This window comes from Zootoca vivipara, chromosome 13 (assembly GCF_963506605.1).
Source record: "Zootoca vivipara chromosome 13, rZooViv1.1, whole genome shotgun sequence".
Lineage (NCBI taxonomy): Eukaryota > Metazoa > Chordata > Lepidosauria > Squamata > Lacertidae > Zootoca > Zootoca vivipara.
The window spans coordinates 5,995,772-6,015,479 of record NC_083288.1 but is presented as its reverse complement, the minus strand read 5'-3'; the positions used below and the strand labels follow the sequence as shown (position 1 = coordinate 6,015,479).

Here is a 19,708-nt window from a genome sequence, read left to right as displayed (position 1 = left end):
TGCCACAAGCTCATTTCCCAAATTGCGACAGCCTGAACCCTTCAGAGCTTGTGTTGCCCCAGTGGGGAGCTCAGGTTTTGGTTTTGTTTCGTTTGGTTGCATTTATAGGAAAATCTTACTCATTGTTTTTAAAAGATGGCATGTCAAGTCATCAAGAACAAGGAAAGAAAGATTAAACAGCAAGTACCTGGATTATATATGGCAAAGAACAAGAACGTTCCATCTAAAATATCCCTTTTCTATAGACTTTATAATGTCTACAGTTCTACAGTGGCAGACATGAGACCGTAATTGCCCTGAATAGAGATATTTCCCCACTTTTTTTTTAAAAAAAATACCCAATGAGAGGACATTTTTACTGACAGTAAACACAGAACAAAGGGAATATATTTAAGCATTTAATGTACCTTTTTTCATCAAGGTAGGTGAGAGATTGTGTGTACAACTACTGTTTAACATGGTTTACTTGAAGCCACAGGGACACAGGTAAGAAACATTTTCATGAGAAGGAAGGAGTATGTGCACATAATACACCAAGTTTGTGTTCAACCAAACGATGAGGACTTCCCATTACTTCACTCTGTGCCGGGTCGTTCAGAATATCCTCAAAACCGGAATATTTCTCTGAGGCAGAAGATTCATCTTATCTTGACTTTACAACAACAACAATATTAACCGATATATCCAAAGGATGAACAGGGAAATGTTTTTTCTTCTATTTATCACATCTCAGCTTTCAAATGCTTCAGCAGCTGAAACATCAGAATCTGGAATCTTCAGCTGAGATCCAAAGGCTCTGAAATTCATCTCTTCCTCCGCCAACCGGCATCACTGGGACTCCTCAGTCTGTTTTTTTATTTAAAAAGAAGAAGGGGGGAAGGAGAGTGGTCAAGGACAATGGGAGTTGTAGTCAAGCAAGCCCTGTAGGAAGGCCCCAAAGGTCCCAAACCCGCCTTTCTCAGAAATTCACTGAGAGCATGAACACGTACGCTCAACTCGTAGGGTGTTCTCCCCTCCCCAGGCAAAATTCCCCTTCCTCTTACCAGCTCTCCTTGGGGGAGGCTTGGGCAGCATCCACAGCGGTGCCGACGGGAAATCCTGCAAGAAAGAAGGGATCATTGAAGCAGGGGAGAACGGGGCGCTAGGCACTGCTTCTTGGGCTCAGATCCTGTTTGCTGCTTTCCCAGTGGCATCTGGGTGGCCCCTGGGAGAAGAGGAGGCTGGACCAGGTGAGCCCTTGGCCTGATCCTGCATGCCCTTCTGGTGTGTTCCCTAAGCCCCCCCCCTCCTCCCCCCTGTCCCCGTACCTCACAGGCGAGAGGCCGTTGTCTGGGCTCCAGTCCCTCCCGGAATGCGGCGGCTCCCCGGCTGAATTTTCCCCTCGCTGCAAAAGAAACGGAGACATCAGCCGGCGCCTAGCTCCCAGCCACGCTAGTCCCAGTCTGGGGCAGGAGGGTGGGGGACAAGGGAAGGGCATGTCCTCCTACCTGATCTTATTAATGCTCCCAACTTGGCCTCCGTACGGGCATCTTCCAGCCGGCCTAGCACAGAAGCAGCAGTCAAAGTTTCCTCCCTCTCTGATGTTTTAATGGGAGGAAACTTTGGCTGCTGCTTCTGCGCCAAGCCGGGCCGGGAAGGAGCCATGCCCGTACGGAGAATGGGCAGTGGGGCAGCACTGCGAGGGATCGCAGCCGGGAGCCGCCGGCATGTTTTCTGCTTCTTCATCCCGGGAGCAAGATCTGGAGCCTCATCCCTGGAGGCGTGGCCCTGTGGAGGAAGAAGGACATCATATGAGGAATGGGGGCACATTCAGCTATCTTAGCCACACCAAAGATTGAAAGGCTTCTCTCTCCTGGCAATCCTGTAGTGGAAGCCAAGGACAACCAGATGCCCCACAAGAGCATCTTGGATGAGGGGGCTTTCAATGAGGGTAAGAAAATTGCATGGTGCAGAGGGAGGAATGCTTCTGAAAAGCACTTCCTGGAAGCCTCAGGTGGGGAGAGTGTTCCTAGGACTCCACAAGGACCCTTCGTTCCCTCTGCCCCAGTACCTGATGTTCGCCACGTCTCTCCAGGGATTCCGCCAGAACGAAGTATACTATGGGGAAAGGCTCCCTCACTGCAAATAAAACAGAAACATGGCACATGAGGGTGGGGGGGACACGGGAAGGAAGCATTCCTATAATGTAGGGCACTCGATTGGCCTTTCCACTTACCTGAAGTGGGAGCCTTTCCCCCCTTGTTCTGGCCGGCCTCTCGGCTAAGGAAGAAAGAAGCTCAGTTAGTCTGATAGGTTGGAGGAGTTCCAGATAAATATATAGATAAAAACATCTATCTCTTCTCTTCTAAGGGCCATTATGGTAACTGAGTAATTAGGGGGAAAGATGGGCTAAGAAGGCAAGGAGGGCCACTTCTCCCCCAGATCCAGTTCGAGACACAATGTCTGCCTTAGTCTGAAGGAAGGAAGGACCCTAGGGGGTGGAGGCAATAATTGATATTTTTATTTATAGACATTTTTATGGACATGATTTTAGCCGATTTTGTGTTCGTGCCCCTCACCGGCGCCCCTGGCGGGGGCCCACCTCACCACCCCCTAACTACAGCCCTTCCGTACGACCCTACAATTTGGCACCCCTCCCCCTTGTTTGTCTGCAATGCTTGGGCCCCCTCTGCCATGTGGTACCCAGTATACAGGTAGGATGATTGGGAAAACTTCGCCTGCCACACAAGGTCCCAGCATACCTGCGCACTGTGAGGTTCCCCCTGGCACCGCTGGGCTGCTGCTCGGCCGCCGGAGCAGAGCCTCCCAAACCACGGCCCTGCGAAGGAAGAAGGACATTCTACTCTCTAGGGGACAGGGGTCCTGTGGGCCGCCCCTAATAATTCTCTTCTGGAGAACATCAGCCTCAATATTTCTCCCCCCACCCACCTGTCTTCCTTCCCAGATCCCTCCCTTCCTCACTCTGCTGCCTCCCCCCAGCCCCACTTCTCCTGCGTGGCACAGAGCAGCCCGGCTGCAACCAGTGCACTCCTGCGGTGGACACATAGGGCCCCCCGGGGGAAGCCCCAAACTTCTGTGGGGACAGCCTGAGCCCTAGCAAGTGTGTCTGGCCAGCTGATCCAGGGAAGGAGGGAGGCAGATCAAGCACCCCTGCCATGGTGCCCAAGCCCACGCCACCACTGGCTGCCATCTCTCAATGCACCTGCCGGGGAACAGAATAGCCCGTCCCCTTTTTTGGAAGCAGGGGGGTGAGGGGCTGGGGGGAGACATGCCTGCTCCCAGCCCAGCCCAGCCCCGGTTCACACAGGTTGCTCCCACGACCTCCCGGCACATGTGGAGAATGAATTCCCCATGGAAGAAACATACCACAACTTCAAGATCTTTGGACATCTGCGCCCGACGGCACAACAGCCTTTCAGGAGCTGGGAGACAGAAAGGAAAATACAGAGGAAGAGGTTACAGATGGGAAATGCCAGGGAATCCCAAAGTCTAAACTCAGAGACCCTGGCTTATGTCTCTCCCAGACTCTCCGATGGGCCACCACCCCTTTGGGCATGTTTCTGTCTCTCTCCCAGGTGAGGCCCTGGCTTGGAAAGAAATCTGAGCCTGCACTTTCCCCCTGACTTCCAATCTGCCCTTCAATACTCCAAATCTACCATTCATTAATCTCTAGGGTTTAGGGGTGTCCCCCGCAAATGCATAATAATTTTTCCCTATATAGATTTTACAGCTACTGTTCCTATGAATTATTATTATTATTATTATTATTATTATTATTATTATTATTCCTTTATGTATATGCCGCTCATCTCCTCTGGGCCTCGGAGCTCCTCTTACCTTTGCAGACACTATCCATGATGAGTCTCTCACCGTCATCTGACAGGCATCCCTCTTGCAGGGCAATATAAGGCTTGCTTGCAAAGTGGCACTTTGTGACATCAGCTGGCAAACAGGGGCCAGGCTGCTGCGTTGTCAGGCAGATGAATTAAGAAAAATAAAATCAGGGGTTCAAAATGTGCTGGGATGAGGCCACCATGGGTCAGGCAAGAGGGTGCTGTTGGCATGTGTGGTTATTCCTCCCCTGGTTCTGCATATTGCTCCCCTGCACATTCCTTTAGCTGCCTGATAGAATCATAGCATGGTAGAGTTGGAAGGGATCCCAAGAGTCATCTAGTCCATCCCACGCAATGCCAGGGTCCTGCCCACTGCCAGCCCTGGCTGGGCTCCAAACTCTGACCATCTTCTTACCAGCCAGATGCACTGACCCCTTGCAATTCTGCATGGGGTGGAGAAAGGGGAGAGAGAAAGGTTTTGCTCTCTGTCCCTCAGGACATGGATATGAGAGCCACGCCATGTAGCCCGGCCAATATCTCAAGAGGAGGGAGGAAGATTGCTTTCTTCTGCTCCAGAGACCCGCAGGGCCTGAAGCCATGGATTTATGTTACAAGAAAAGAAATTCCAACACTCGGAGGTTTTTAAGCAGAGGTTGGATGACTATCTGCCATGAATGCTTTAGCTGTGATTCCTGCATTGCAGGGGTTGGACTAGATGACCCTTGGGAACCCTCCCAACTCTACAATTCTATAATCCTATTATTTAAAGTGCATCCAATAAGCATTTAAAGCACATGACGTCCCCCAAATGATTCTGTGCATTGTAGCTTCCCTCTCACAGACCTACAATTCCCAGAACCCCTGACAAACTACAATTCCCAAAATCCTTTGGGGGGAAGACACCTGCTTTTTATAACATGGAGAAGGACCTGCAGTTCACTTCCAGTTAGTCTCTCCGGGCCCTTGAATTCTTTCTTAACTGCCCTTGCAACTTGTATTTCTCCCTTCAAAACCCAAATAATCCCAAATCCTACCATTTATCAATTTCCAGGGTTTAGTGGGTATTCCCCCCAAAATCTATATTTTAAAAAATGTGTAATTGGGTAATTGAAGTGATGATATTAGAATTCCCAATGGAATGTCAGGCAGGGAGGGAGGGGGAAAGAGAGAGAGTGGAATTCTGGTGGAGACAGAAGATTGTCAGAGGCTTGGAAGGGGAGTTTGAATGTTGGTGGGAGAGGCAGTTGAGAGTCGGTTGAGAGCGGTGGGTTCTAGAAGGGGGCACCTGAAGCTGGGCAGGTCTGCTATTCAGCTTAGGATCAATAGTCCAGTCACCATCGCCTGGGGCATGTGCCCATTCCATGACAAGAGAAGAGGGGCTCTGCCAGCTGCCCGGGAACAGAATTCCCTCGGTTTAGGAGGGCCACGGAGCTAAGGCTTGGCTCCTACTGCTAAGGCCCAGATGCCTCACACCACCCTCTCCAAACACCTGGAAAACAGCTTTACAGACCTGGGCTATACCTGATCATCGTCTTCCCAAACAACTTAATAATGTAATGGTGATGGTCAAGGAAATAGGTTTAAAGACTCTCTCAATGCAAATCTAAAAGAAATGTAGTATAAAAAATTGGGACAAGCTGGCTTTCGAGTGCTCCAATTGGAGAACAGCCTTTACTGATGGTGTCATGGACTTTGAAGACGGTCGAAATTAGGACAAAGGAGAGAAATGAGCTAAGAGGAAGGCACGTTTGGGAAATCCTCACCGTGAACGACTCCCACCAGGAAACTGTGGAAGGACGTGTGGACCCAGAATTGGCCTCCACCGTCCATTATGGACTCACTATTAAGATCGTGTTCACGAAAGATAATCTTACTTGGCTACGTGTGATCACCAAAGAAGAAGATGATAGAAAGTGGGGGAGGGGGTTTACGGCCTTTTAATGGACATGGACTTAATGGAAAATCCTCAGGGGAAGAGGCCTTGCATGTCCATGCTCCCCCAATGTCCAGTTGGTCCAACACTTCCACCGCCGGGCTCCCCAAACGGCGGCACCCACCTGGTAGGTTGAGGTGCATCCTTGGGGAGGGGGATAGTGTCATGGGGCAGGAATCCGCTTCACCTGCTGAACAGCAGCCTGAAGGGGGAGAAGGGGGAGTGACTTCACCTGCAGCTTCAAGGCCTCCAAGGAGAAAGGGCTGATGAGAACCAGCCTTCTTAAGCAGAGCTCCCAGAAGCAGATACAGAAGGCAGAGAAGGAAAGAAAACTGCTGGTTACTTTTACTTTTTAACAATCTTTTATCACGATATATTGTTTAATCATTGGCCTATAGAAAGCAACCAATTTCTTTATTGAGCTTTAACCTGTGCCAGAGATGCCCTTCTCCTCCAGTCAGGAACTGGCACATTCAGACAGCTTGTGTGGCATCCCAGAAGACATTCAAGGCACTGAGCAGAATGGATTCCTCCAGCGACTTGGAAGGACTTTACAATCCAGAAAGGCCAGACTGGAACGCAACGGAAGATGGAGTCTCACTCTCTGTCCATCAGCTTGGGTGCTGGTGATGGAGACCATTCTCTTGAAGCGTGGCCCTGTGGAGGAAGAAGGACTTGGTATCCTCCTGGCAGACGTTCCTGTTCTTTTTATGGGAGGCTTTGGCAGCAGCCACAGCGGTGCAGACAGGAGATCCTGGACGAAAGAAAGTATCTTTGAAGGAGGAGAGAACTCAACACTAAGGGCTGCTTTGAGGGACATGTGAATGGGCTGTCACAGGCCATGAGAGGGGCCAAAAGAGCATCTCCGACTGCATGGCTTTAAAAGAGGATGAGGTGACTTAATGGAGGAGAGGGTGGTCAAAGGCTACTAGTCCTGATGGAAATGCTTCAGAATAGCCGTTACAGGAAGTCCCAGGGGGGCAGAGGGCTCTTGGGCTCGAATCCTGCTTGCAGCATTCTCACAGGCATCTGGGAGGGCACTGGGAAAAGAGGAGGCTGGACCAGATGGGCCAATGGCCTGATCCTGCAGGCCCTTCTTGTGTGTTTCCTAACGACCCCCTCCTCCCCCCGTCCCATTACCTCTGAGGCGAGAGGCCCTTGTCTGGGCTCTAGTCCCTCCCAGCTGGCCTAGATCAGAAGCAGCATCCAAAGTTTCCTCCCTCACTGAAATAACTCGAGATGTTCTTCGAATTGGAGGAAACTTTGGTGGCTTCTTCTGTGCCAAACATGTTGACTTTGGCTCTGAAATTCATCTTTGCCTCTTCCTTCCGCCAACTGGCATCACTGGGGACTCCTCAAGCTGTTTTTTTTATTTAAAAAGAAGAAGGGGGGAAGGACAGTGGTCAAGAACAATGGGAGTTGTAGCCAAGCAAGCCCTGTAGGAAGGCCCCAAGGTCCCAAACCGGCCTTATCAGTGTCTGCCTTTTCTCAGAAATGTACTGAGAGCATGAACACGTACGCTCAACTCGTAGGGTGTTCTCCCCCCCCCAGGCAAATTTCCCCATCCTCTTACCTGCTCTTTTGGGGGAGGCTTGGGCAGCAGCCAGAGTGGTGCAGACAGGAGATCCTGCAAGAAAGAAGGGATCATTGAAGCAGGGGAGAACGGGACACTGGGCACTGCTTCTTGGGCTCAGATCCTGTTTGCTGCTTTCCCAGTGGCATCTGGGTGGCCCCTGGGAGAAGAGGAGGCTGGAGCAGGTGAGCCCTTGGCCTGATCCTGCATGCCTTTCTGGTGTGCTCGCTAAGGCCCCCCTCCCCCCTGTCCCCGTACCTCTGAGGCGAGAGGCCCTTGTCTGGGCTCTAGTCCCTCCCAGGATGCGGCGGTTCCCAGGCTGAGTCGTTCCCTCGCTGCAAAGGAAACGGAGACATCAGCAGGCGCCTGGCTCCCAGCCACGCCAGCCCCAGTCTGGGGCAGGAGGGTGGGGGACCTGGGAAGGGAGCATTTCCTCCTACCTGATCTTATAAGTATCCCCAACCTGGCCGCCCCCTCCGTATGAGCAATTTGGCTCCTTCCCAGCTGGCATAGCTCAGAAGCAGCAGCCAAAGTTTCCCTCACTGTAATAACTTGAGATATTCTTTGAATTTGGGGAAACTTTGGCTGCTTCTTCTTTGCCAGACACGGCCAGAGAGGAGCCATGCCCGTATGGAGAAGGGGCAGTGGGGAAGAGTCACGAGGGAATACAGTCGGGAGCAGAAGGACATCATATGAGAATGGGGGCACATTCAGCTGTCTTAGTCACACCAAATATTGAAAGGCTTCTCTCTCCACTTTCACCAGCCTGGAGAATCCTGGCAATCCTGTAGTGGAAGCCAAGGACAATCAGATGCCCCAGAAGAGCATCTTGGATGAGGTGGCTTTAAAAGAGGGTGAGACAATTGCATGGTGCAGAGGGTTATGCAAGGCAACCCAGTTGGAGGGAGGAATGCTTCTGAAAAGCACTTCCTGGAAGCCACAGGTGGGGAGAGTGTTCCTGGGAATCCCAAAACATGTTTCACAAGGATCCCTTCATTCCCTCTGCCCTAGTACCTGATGTTCGCCACATCTCTCCAGGGATTTCGCCAGAACAAAATACACATTGGGGAAAGGCTCCCTCATGGCGCATGAGGGTAGCGCTCTCAGCCATGTTAGCCTCAGTCTGGGGCAGGAGGGTGGGGGACCTGGGAAGGGGCGTTTCCTCCTACCTGATCCTACATGCTTCTCCCACTTGGCCTCCTCCGTACGGACGTCTCGGCTCCATCCCAGCCGGCCTATCACAGAAGCAGCAGCCATAGTCTCCTCCCTCTCTCAAATCAGTTGAGATGATGTATTCATTGGAGGAAACTATGGCTGCTGCTTCTGCGCCAAAGATGGCCGAGATGTGGTGTTGGCATGGGAGAGAATCACGTCCCTTGTCCTGCCCAGGTGGACCACAGACACATGTCCCATAAAACCATAGGAATATCTAAATCCAGCTTCCTCATTCAGTTCACAAGATCACTGGGACAAACTTCCCCTGCCACAGAAGGTCACAGCATACCTCCACATTTTGGTTGGTTTTGTGGCACCGCTGGGCTGCTGCTCGGCCGGAGCCTTGATTGGGTGTCCCAAACTACGGCCCTGAGAAGGAAGAAGGACATTATACTCTCTAGGGGATGGGGGTCCTGTGGGCCATCCCCAATAATTTTCTACTGGGGCACATCGCCTTCAATATTTTCTCTTCCCCCCCCATCTGCCTTCCCAGCTCCCTCCCTTCCTCCCTCTGCTGCTTCCCCCCAGCCACATCCCTCCTTCTCCTGCGTGGCACAGAGCAACCCAGAAGGAGAGCAGGGGAAAGTGGGTCAACGGAGGCAGGGCCCTCCTGCAGTGGGGACATAGGGCCCCTGGGGGGCCAGCCCCCAAACTACAGCAGGGACAGCTTGAGTGCTGGCAAGGGTGCCTGGCCAGGTGACCCAGGGAAGGAGGGAGACAGAAGAAGCACACCTGCCATGCTGCCTATGCCCACGTCTCCACTGGCTGCCAATGATTGCTGCTCCTGCCTGGGCACATGACGGCCTGACCCCTGGCTTGGAAGGAGAGGGGCGAGGAGTTGGAGCAAGACAGGCCTGCTCCCCCACCCTCACCCCAGCCCCGTTTCACTCAGGTTGGTGCCACAACCTCCCGGCACATGTGGAGAGTGGATTCCCTATGGAATTAACATACCACGACTTCCAGCGAAGGTTTTTCAATGGCCCTGCGCCACAGCATCCGCTGGGGCCTTCCTGTCAGAGGACCTGGGAGACAGAAAGGAAGACAAAAGCAGAGGAAGTAACCATCCAGTTATTCAAAACAGAAAATATCATCTGGGGACCACAGCTGAGGACCTGCCAAGCTATCAACAGCTCAAGGCAAACCAGGGAGCCAAGCCACATGCACCAATGACGGCCTTGGAGCTCCTCTTACCTTCACAGTTCCTGTTCATCATTTTTGATGGTCCAGTATCTTCCTAGACTCTCACCATCATCTGACAGGCATCCATGTCTCTCCAGGGATTTCGCCAGAACAAAGTAGACATTGGGGAAAGGCTCCCTCACTGCAAAGAAAACAGAAACATGAGCAGGTGCCTGGCTCACAGCCATGCTAGCCCCAGTCTAGCCCAATAATTTTCTTCTGGGCAAGGGGCTGGGGTGAGATGGGCCTGCTCCCCGCCCCCAGCCCTATTTGGCACATGTGGGGAATGGATTCCCCATGGAATTAACATTTCCAGCGCCGTTTCCTCTGTTCTTTGGCTCAACAGCAAAATATATTATTATTATTCCTTCATGTATATGCCGCTCATCTCCCCTTGGTCTCGGAGCTCCTCTTACCTTCGCAGTTACCACCCATGATTTGTGATGGGTTAACACAAAACTCTCACCATCACCTGACAGGCATCCCTCTTGCAGGGCAATATAAGGCTTGCTTGCAAAGCGGCACTTTGTGTCATTAGCTGGCAAACAGGGGCCAGGCTGCTGGGTTGTCAGGCAGATGAATTAAGAAAAATAAATATTGGGGGGGGGGGCCAAAGTGTGCTGGGATGAGGCCACCGTGGGCCAGGACAGAGGGGGCTGTTGGGGTGTGTGGTTGTTCCTCCCCTTGTTGGACATCTTGCTCCCCTGCCCTGTCCTTTCGCTGCTCGATAGAATCATAGTACAGTATGGTAGAGTTGGAAGGGACCCCCTACAAAACGGGCTTTCTTCCCTAAAAAATCTCAACAACCTGAACCCCCAAATATGGGGTAGATCACTACCTGTTTTTCACTCTGTGAGTAGATTGCAGTCTCTTGGGAGTTGCCCACCCCTGTCCTATGGGTTTCCAGGTTCTGACCTTTGGAAAACTCAATCATATCCGTTACAGAAAGAAAGCAGCTGGACAGCAGTCCTTTCAGGCTTTGAGAGCGAGTTCGAATGTTGGGCGGGGGGCAAATGAGAGTTTGTTGAGAGTGGTGGGTTCTAGAGGGGGGGCAAGGGGCGGCTTCTGATTGGCTGCAGGAGCTTCCATCACTCAATCAGACGCCGTGTCGGACGTTCGGCTTCCAAAGAAAGTTCGCAAGCCGGAACACTCTTAATTATTTTATTTGTTGAATTCATATTGCACTCTTTCTCCCAAAGGAGGCCAGATTGACATGGGATGTGGGTCTATTCTTGGCCATTTCCCATAGATATGACACAGCTGAGGCGCAACTGGGAACATTGTGTGAATAAAAACCACCGACTTAAAAGTTCCAATACTTACCTGCTTCTTTAGATATGTGTCAGCAATGCGGACCATAGTAGCTAGCTTTCTTATTCTGTTGGATTGCTGCTAGATTCTAGCTTCCTCGTATATAAATGTGGCAGAGACACTTGAAGAACAAATACTGTTGCTTCCATCATGCCTACTTGGACCCATCAACCCTTACATCCGTGCCCTATTTTGCATGCTTAAATAATTCAATAAATAAACTCAATCAACAACAACAACTTTGGGGCTGTGAAAAATTCACTCCGTGTGTTTTGTTCCCTTTTTGTTGGTTATTCCCATTGCAGAAGAAGAAGAGGGTGGGGCTCTTTGTCTCCCTCCCAATTCCTCCCCCCACAAAAGCAGCCTTCCGCTTTCCTTTCACTTGGCTGAATCAGGCCCCACAGGTTTAATCAGATTTGCATCCAAGGGCCAATTCTGACTATCTGTACTATCTGCACCCCATTTACCGTACGGCCCTCTAAGGAGGCCTTTCCCATCCACTGTCCTGTTTTCCAAAGAGCGTTGTTGGTAGCGATGCATTTGGCTATCCATGCCAATGAGCCTTTGATAGTATGTCCACCGCGTAGGAGTCCCAACGAAAGCATAGCAGAAGGGATGCTGCTGCCGCTATGGAGTTCGTGGTAGGGCTAAGCCTCTTAACTCTTCCCTTAGCATCATAGGATTGTAGAGCTCGGAGGGACCACAAGGATTATCTACCCCCTGCAATGCAGGGATCTTTCAACCAAAGTTGGGCTCGAACCCATGACCCTGAGAATAAGAGTCAGGCTCTACAGACTGAGCCATGATTGGTGGTCAGCATTTATTCTCGGCCCCTCTGGCAGTGAGGAGCACAGCACCCCTTTGCCACATTTAGGGGTGTTTTGGGAAGAAGCCAGAGGTCACCACTGTATAGTCTCCCATATTACATATTTAAGGTTGCATGTTATGAACACAGCTATAAATCTGAGCTTCCCAATTTTAAACACAATATATGCAGAAGAAGGTCTTGGGGCTTACTGCCATATGAAAAGATTTTAACCTTTAGATATTGGAAGTAATAGCTTGTGTAGATATAATAACTACCCTCTAATAACTTAATAATCCACCTTCCCTTTTTCTCCTTTACAATATTAGTAATATTCTAGAAACCGGAGGGGTTCTGCCTCGGAACATACAGGTTGACTCTGTGGCAGACCAGAACCAAGATGTCACTGTCTGTACATCATGTTGCCCTGATCAAATCTGTTCTCATGAGAACTTTGGAACACAGATTGGTTTCATATCAATTACAGGCTGAGGGTTTATCTTCATACTTATGCAATACAGTAATCTGGTAGAACGTGTTGGGGCAAATTGATTTTTATTTACTGATACTGAGCTCTTCCTGTGGTCAGCTATAGTTCCAAGCTGTCTATATGATATAGTTACTTAGAAAAGGAGTCCTATTTATTTCTATAGGGCTTAAGTCCATCTAAGTGTGCTTAATCTTAAGCTACTAGTACGGAAAATTTATTGCTTGTTTGCTTGCAAAGCAGCATTTTGTGACATCAGTTGGCAAACGGGCCAGGCTGCTGGGTTGTCAGGCAGCTGAATTAAGAAAAATAAAATCAGGAGGTCAAAGTGTGCTGGGACGAGGCCCCCGTGGGTCAGGCCAGAGGGGGCTGTTGGGGTGTGTGGTTTTGCCTCCCCTGGTTCTGCATCTTGCTCCCCCACCCGTTCCTTTGGCTGCTTGATGGTAGAATTGGAAGGGATGCCAAGGGTCATCTAGTCCACCCCAGACAATGCCAGGATCCTGCCCACAACCCGCCCCCCCCTGGCTGGGCTCCAAACTCCAACCATCTTCTTACCAGCCAGATTTTGTTGTTCCCGCAAGGGGACAATGACAATAAAGATATCTAAATCTGAAATCAGATGCACAGACCCCTTGTGATTCTGCCTGGGGTGGAGAAAGGAGAGAGAGAGAGAGTCAGAGAGAGACAGAGAGGTTTTGCTCTCTGTCCTTCAGGACATGGATATGAGAGCCACACCATGCAGCCCTGTCAATATCTCAGAGGAATCCCTTGGAAGACCGTAGACTCTCTTTCCTTGGAGGAAGAACTTTCTGACTGCAAGAGCTGTTTGACAGTGGGGAGAAATCCCCCAGGAGGCAGTAGACGCTCCTTCCTTGGAGGTTTTTCAGCAGAGGTGGGGTGGCCATCAGCCATGGATGCTTCAGCCGAGATTCCTGCATTGCAGGGGGTTGGACTAGATGACCCCTGGGTTCCCTCCCAATTCTACAGTTCTATGATGCTATGATTTAAGGTGCATCTAATGAGCATCTAAAGCACATGATGTCCCCCAAATGATCCTGGGCATTGTAGCTTTCCTCTCACAGACCTACAATTCCCAGAACCCCTGACAAACTACAATTCCCAGGATTGTTTGGGGGAAGACACCTGATTTTTAGATCTGGGAGGAGAACCTGCAGCTCACTTTCCCCAATTTCCTTGCAACCAGGAACGGGAAGAAGCTCATATGCTTCTAACAGGATGACTTCACAGAGCAGGGTGGATAAAATATTGTTCCGAAAGTTGGGTGCCTCCCCTCTCTCTGCCGAGTGGTGGCAAGAGCCCATGGGGTTCTAGGATCTCACCTTTGGTGAACTGAGACATGGTGGAGACTGTTGTGGCTTTAAGAAAGAGTAGAGTCCTTTCCAGAGGGACTTGTCCCCCACAGCAGGGCAGCCAGCCTTCCCAAGCTGGATTCAAGAATTCTGATGGAAAGTGGCAATTGGAGGAGGCTTGGAAAGGGAGCTTGAATGTTGGGGGGGGGGGAGGAAATTGAGTGTTGGTTGAGAGCGGTGGGTTCTGGGGTGGGGCAAAGCACGGATTCCAATTGGCTGCAGGGGCTTCCTGCACTCAATCGGAAGCCGCGTCGGACAGTCGGCTTCCAAAGAACGTTTGCAAGCCGGAACACTCACTTCTGGGGTTGCGGTGTTTGGGAGCTAAAACACTCGAGTTGCAAGGCATTCGAGATCCAAGGTACGACTGTATGTTCCTTTAATTTTTTATTTTTAAATGCTTTCCGTTTTAGGTTTGTCTTTGCTGAATGGAATTGTCTTAAATAAATGGTGTGAGCTATCTTGCGCAGTTGTGGAATCATGAGAAGTATTTTAAATAAACAAATGGCCATGAAGTTAAACCATCAGACGGATCGGTAGTCAAAAGTATTAATTCATCATGCCCTGCTTGTACTCAGACCAAAAGACACTGCAATACTCCCAAAATTTTTTTAGGATAACAGGATAACAGCGTTCCAAAACGAAGGTGCACTTTTCCATAGAAAGTAATGCAAAATGGATTAATCTGTTCCAGAGTTTTAAAAACAACCCCTAAAACAGAAACTTAACATGAATTTTACTATCTAACGAGAACATTGATCCATAAAATGAAAGCAGTAATCAATGTACTGTACCTTAAATTAAATAAAACAGTATTGTAGATGATAAAAATGAAATCTTAAAAATCTAAAAAAATTTCTTACCTCCACTGGTGATAGTCATTGTTTGGATGGGGGTCTTTTATCCATTTTCGCAGTCACACAATCCATCAAGCAGTAGCTGAACTAGGATCCACACAGTCACAAAAACAAATTAACTGCAAAACCCTCAAAACCAAAACCGCAAAAGAAATAACAAAAACAAAAGCACTAAATATAAGCTCCAAATATCACCTCAGAACACTGCAATCGGAAACAGAAGGCTTGAATTACTATGGGGGGAGGGGGGCGCACATGAGCAGCGCAACAGGAAACACAGGGGGACTCAAAACGGAGCATGTTCGTCTTCCGATAAAAGTTTGGAAAAAACGGAACACCTACTTCCAGTTTTGCAGCATTCGGGTTTCAAGTTGTTTATGAACTAAGCTGTTTGAAAAGCGAGGTACCACTGTATCGAAAAACTCCCAATAATGTGCCCACCTTCTCCTACCATCTGGAACTAAGGAGCTGGGCTTTCAGATCAGAGGAAATCACTTCAGGTCTGGTTTCCACTTCTGCTCCTTTCCTTTTTTTCTTGCTGAAAACAGTATCTTCAGGTATTCCAGTTGCTGATTGTGGTCCTACCTTGTATTTTATCCCCACCTTTAGCACACATATTCTCAGCGGAGGAACCAGCTTTATGAGTCAGGGTTAGGAACCGATTTATTGGAAAACATACTAAGAGTTTGTTTTAAAACAAAGAACTCTGCTTGGAATGTAGTGATAAGCAGAGATGCTCAGAAAGTGAAACAAAACTCCGCCGTTCTCCCAGCACTGAGGCTCATCCACATGGAGACTAATCCTGTGCACAAGATTTATGTTGTCTCCTTAATGTTGCTTTTGTGATGTTCTATTACGTTATTGTTAATATTATTTATTGCATGTAAGCCAATTTGCGATTCATGCAGATGAAAAGCAGCATAGAAATATATTCTCTTGTGCTACAAAACAAACAAAAAATAAAGGGGGGAGAGGATCACATCTATCAACCCCCCCCCCATTGCTTGAGTTACGCTGCTTGAGTTATCGTGCTTGAGTGTCACTGAGTTGTTGGGTCATGTGAATAGGCCTAGGATCCTGCCAAAATCCCACCCTGTTTCAGGGCTTATGCCAGTTAAGACCAGCCAAACTCAGCTCAGCTGTCTAGGTTCTGGCTAAGTCAGGCTGAGGGAAATACTCCAGATTCTCTCCTGCTGAGCTAAGGGAGTAAAGCCTGTGTAGTCCGGCTGCTCCAGGAACCTCCTGGCTCAAGCTAGACATCCAGTGGATGCAAACCTGCCCATCCCAGTGGATCTTGCTATAGAAGGAGCAGAAGAAGCACCTTTAAGGAGTCTCAAAGCAGCTCACAATCTCCTTTCCCTCCCTCCCCCACAACAAACACTCTGTGAGGTGAGTGAGGCCGAGAGGCTTCAGAGAAGTGTGACTGGCCCAAGGTCACCCAGCAGCTGCATCTGGAGGAGCAGGGAAGCGAACCCAGTTCTCCAGATTCCGAGTCCCCCTCTCTTAAACACTACACCACGCTGGCTATAGGATTGCTCCTTTGGTCATAGAAATGCTTTTAGTATGTGAAGGTAGCAATTGTGAGTCACAATAATAGAAAAAAGTACAAGCTGGCTTCAATGGGGCAGAACTAACCACCTAGAATGCATTTGGAAAATATATGTGAAGAAGATGCCCAACCGTTGCTGATGGCTAGTGTGCCCTGGTGCCCATGCAGAGCAGCAATAAGTCAACAGATCCTGGAACAGATTTTTCTGTACTTTCTTCCTGCTCCTGGTTGTCAAGCTTTTAAAGTTCTAAATGAGTGATGGGAAGCAGTCTCTCTTCAGGGTGAGGCCCTCTATCCCTGCAGGATGCAACTTAGTGGGTCATCACAGCCCCTCAGATGTAAGCCATTCACACCATTCACACCATTTGTATTAGAATCGAAGAATTGTAGAGTTCGAAGGGACCCTGGGGTCATCTAGTCCAACCCCCAGAATTGCAGGACTCTTTTGCCCAACGTGGGGCTCGTGCATTGCAGAGGGTTGGACTAGATGATCCTTGTGGTCCCTTCCAGCTCTACAATTCTTTGATCCCTTCTATGCCCATATACTCTGAGACTAAAGGTTTTGTTGTACCCGGTTCTTTCCAGTCCGATTTTCCCCATGTGGTTCTAACCAGGTCTAGAGGGGACTCCCTTATTTCACTCCCAGACTCCTTTCAAAAGTTGTTCCAATGATCCTTTGAAATCTCTCTCCTTATTTGGATTTAATTTGGGAGGTTTTCTCACTCCGGGGACAGTCTTAGAGGCTGTGTGCTGATGAGGTGGTCTCTCCCTCTAATGCCACAAGCTCATTTCCCAAATTGCGACAGCCTGAACCCTTCAGAGCTTGTGTTGCCCCAGTGGGGAGCTCAGGTTTTGGTTTTGTTTCGTTTGGTTGCATTTATAGGAAAATCTTACTCATTGTTTTTAAAAGATGGCATGTCAAGTCATCAAGAACAAGGAAAGAAAGATTAAACAGCAAGTACCTGGATTATATATGGCAAAGAACAAGAACGTTCCATCTAAAATATCCCTTTTCTATAGACTTTATAATGTCTACAGTTCTACAGTGGCAGACATGAGACCGTAATTGCCCTGAATAGAGATATTTCCCCACTTTTTTAAAAAAAAATACCCAATGAGAGGACATTTTTACTGACAGTAAACACAGAACAAAGGGAATATATTTAAGCATTTAATGTACCTTTTTTCATCAAGGTAGGTGAGAGATTGTGTGTACAACTACTGTTTAACATGGTTTACTTGAAGCCACAGGGACACAGGTAAGAAACATTTTCATGAGAAGGAAGGAGTATGTGCACATAATACACCAAGTTTGTGTTCAACCAAACGATGAGGACTTCCCATTACTTCACTCTGTGCCGGGTCGTTCAGAATATCCTCAAAACCGGAATATTTCTCTGAGGCAGAAGATTCATCTTATCTTGACTTTACAACAACAACAATATTAACCGATATATCCAAAGGATGAACAGGGAAATGTTTTTTCTTCTATTTATCACATCTCAGCTTTCAAATGCTTCAGCAGCTGAAACATCAGAATCTGGAATCTTCAGCTGAGATCCAAAGGCTCTGAAATTCATCTCTTCCTCCGCCAACCGGCATCACTGGGACTCCTCAGTCTGTTTTTTTATTTAAAAAGAAGAAGGGGGGAAGGAGAGTGGTCAAGGACAATGGGAGTTGTAGTCAAGCAAGCCCTGTAGGAAGGCCCCAAAGGTCCCAAACCCGCCTTTCTCAGAAATTCACTGAGAGCATGAACACGTACGCTCAACTCGTAGGGTGTTCTCCCCTCCCCAGGCAAAATTCCCCTTCCTCTTACCAGCTCTCCTTGGGGGAGGCTTGGGCAGCATCCACAGCGGTGCCGACGGGAAATCCTGCAAGAAAGAAGGGATCATTGAAGCAGGGGAGAACGGGGCGCTAGGCACTGCTTCTTGGGCTCAGATCCTGTTTGCTGCTTTCCCAGTGGCATCTGGGTGGCCCCTGGGAGAAGAGGAGGCTGGACCAGGTGAGCCCTTGGCCTGATCCTGCATGCCCTTCTGGTGTGTTCCCTAAGCCCCCCCCTCCTCCCCCCTGTCCCCGTACCTCACAGGCGAGAGGCCGTTGTCTGGGCTCCAGTCCCTCCCGGAATGCGGCGGCTCCCCGGCTGAATTTTCCCCTCGCTGCAAAAGAAACGGAGACATCAGCCGGTGCCTAGCTCCCAGCCACGCTAGTCCCAGTCTGGGGCAGGAGGGTGGGGGACAAGGGAAGGGCATGTCCTCCTACCTGATCTTATTAATGCTCCCAACTTGGCCTCCGTACGGGCATCTTCCAGCCGGCCTAGCACAGAAGCAGCAGTCAAAGTTTCCTCCCTCTCTGATGTTTTAATGGGAGGAAACTTTGGCTGCTGCTTCTGCGCCAAGCCGGGCCGGGAAGGAGCCATGCCCGTACGGAGAATGGGCAGTGGGGCAGCACTGCGAGGGATCGCAGCCGGGAGCCGCCGGCATGTTTTCTGCTTCTTCATCCCGGGAGCAAGATCTGGAGCCTCATCCCTGGAGGCGTGGCCCTGTGGAGGAAGAAGGACATCATATGAGGAATGGGGGCACATTCAGCTATCTTAGCCACACCAAAGATTGAAAGGCTTCTCTCTCCTGGCAATCCTGTAGTGGAAGCCAAGGACAACCAGATGCCCCACAAGAGCATCTTGGATGAGGGGGCTTTCAATGAGGGTAAGAAAATTGCATGGTGCAGAGGGAGGAATGCTTCTGAAAAGCACTTCCTGGAAGCCTCAGGTGGGGAGAGTGTTCCTAGGACTCCACAAGGACCCTTCGTTCCCTCTGCCCCAGTACCTGATGTTCGCCACGTCTCTCCAGGGATTCCGCCAGAACGAAGTATACTATGGGGAAAGGCTCCCTCACTGCAAATAAAACAGAAACATGGCACATGAGGGTGGGGGGGACACGGGAAGGAAGCATTCCTATAATGTAGGGCACTCGATTGGCCTTTCCACTTACCTGAAGTGGGAGCCTTTCCCCCCTTGTTCTGGCCGGCCTCTCGCCTAAGGAAGAAAGAAGCTCAGTTAGTCTGATAGGTTGGAGGAGTTCCAGATAAATATATAGATAAAAACATCTATCTCTTCTCTTCTAAGTGCCATTATGGTAACTGAGTAATTAGGGGGAAAGATGGGCTAAGAAGGCAAGGAGGGCCACTTCTCCCCCAGATCCAGTTCGAGACACAATGTCTGCCTTAGTCTGAAGGAAGGAAGGACCCTAGGGGGTGGAGGCAATAATTGATATTTTTATTTATAGACATTTTTATGGACATGATTTTAGCCGATTTTGTGTTCGTGCCCCTCACCGGCGCCCCTGGCGGGGGCCCACCTCACCACCCCCTAACTACAGCCCTTCCGTACGACCCTACAATTTGGCACCCCTCCCCCTTGTTTGTCTGCAATGCTTGGGCCCCCTCTGCCATGTGGTACCCAGTATACAGGTAGGATGATTGGGAAAACTTCGCCTGCCACACAAGGTCCCAGCATACCTGCGCACTGTGAGGTTCCCCCTGGCACCGCTGGGCTGCTGCTCGGCCGCCGGAGCAGAGCCTCCCAAACCACGGCCCTGCGAAGG

General features: G+C 49.6%; 2 long non-coding RNA genes across 2 annotated transcripts; both read right to left on the bottom strand.

Annotated features, from left to right (window-relative positions):
• Nucleotides 1-630: 630 nt before the first annotated feature.
• Nucleotides 631-1,373, bottom strand: LOC132593137 (uncharacterized). The gene is made up of 3 exons (XR_009558499.1): nt 1,308-1,373; nt 1,044-1,098; nt 631-846 (listed from the first exon to the last, which is right to left on the bottom strand). It is a non-coding gene; the product is annotated as an uncharacterized LOC132593137 (long non-coding RNA).
• A 16,139-nt stretch (nt 1,374-17,512) lies between these two features.
• LOC132593136 (uncharacterized) lies at nt 17,513-18,262 on the bottom strand. The gene is made up of 3 exons (XR_009558498.1): nt 18,189-18,262; nt 17,926-17,980; nt 17,513-17,728 (listed from the first exon to the last, which is right to left on the bottom strand). It is a non-coding gene; the product is annotated as an uncharacterized LOC132593136 (long non-coding RNA).
• Nucleotides 18,263-19,708: the final 1,446 nt, after the last annotated feature.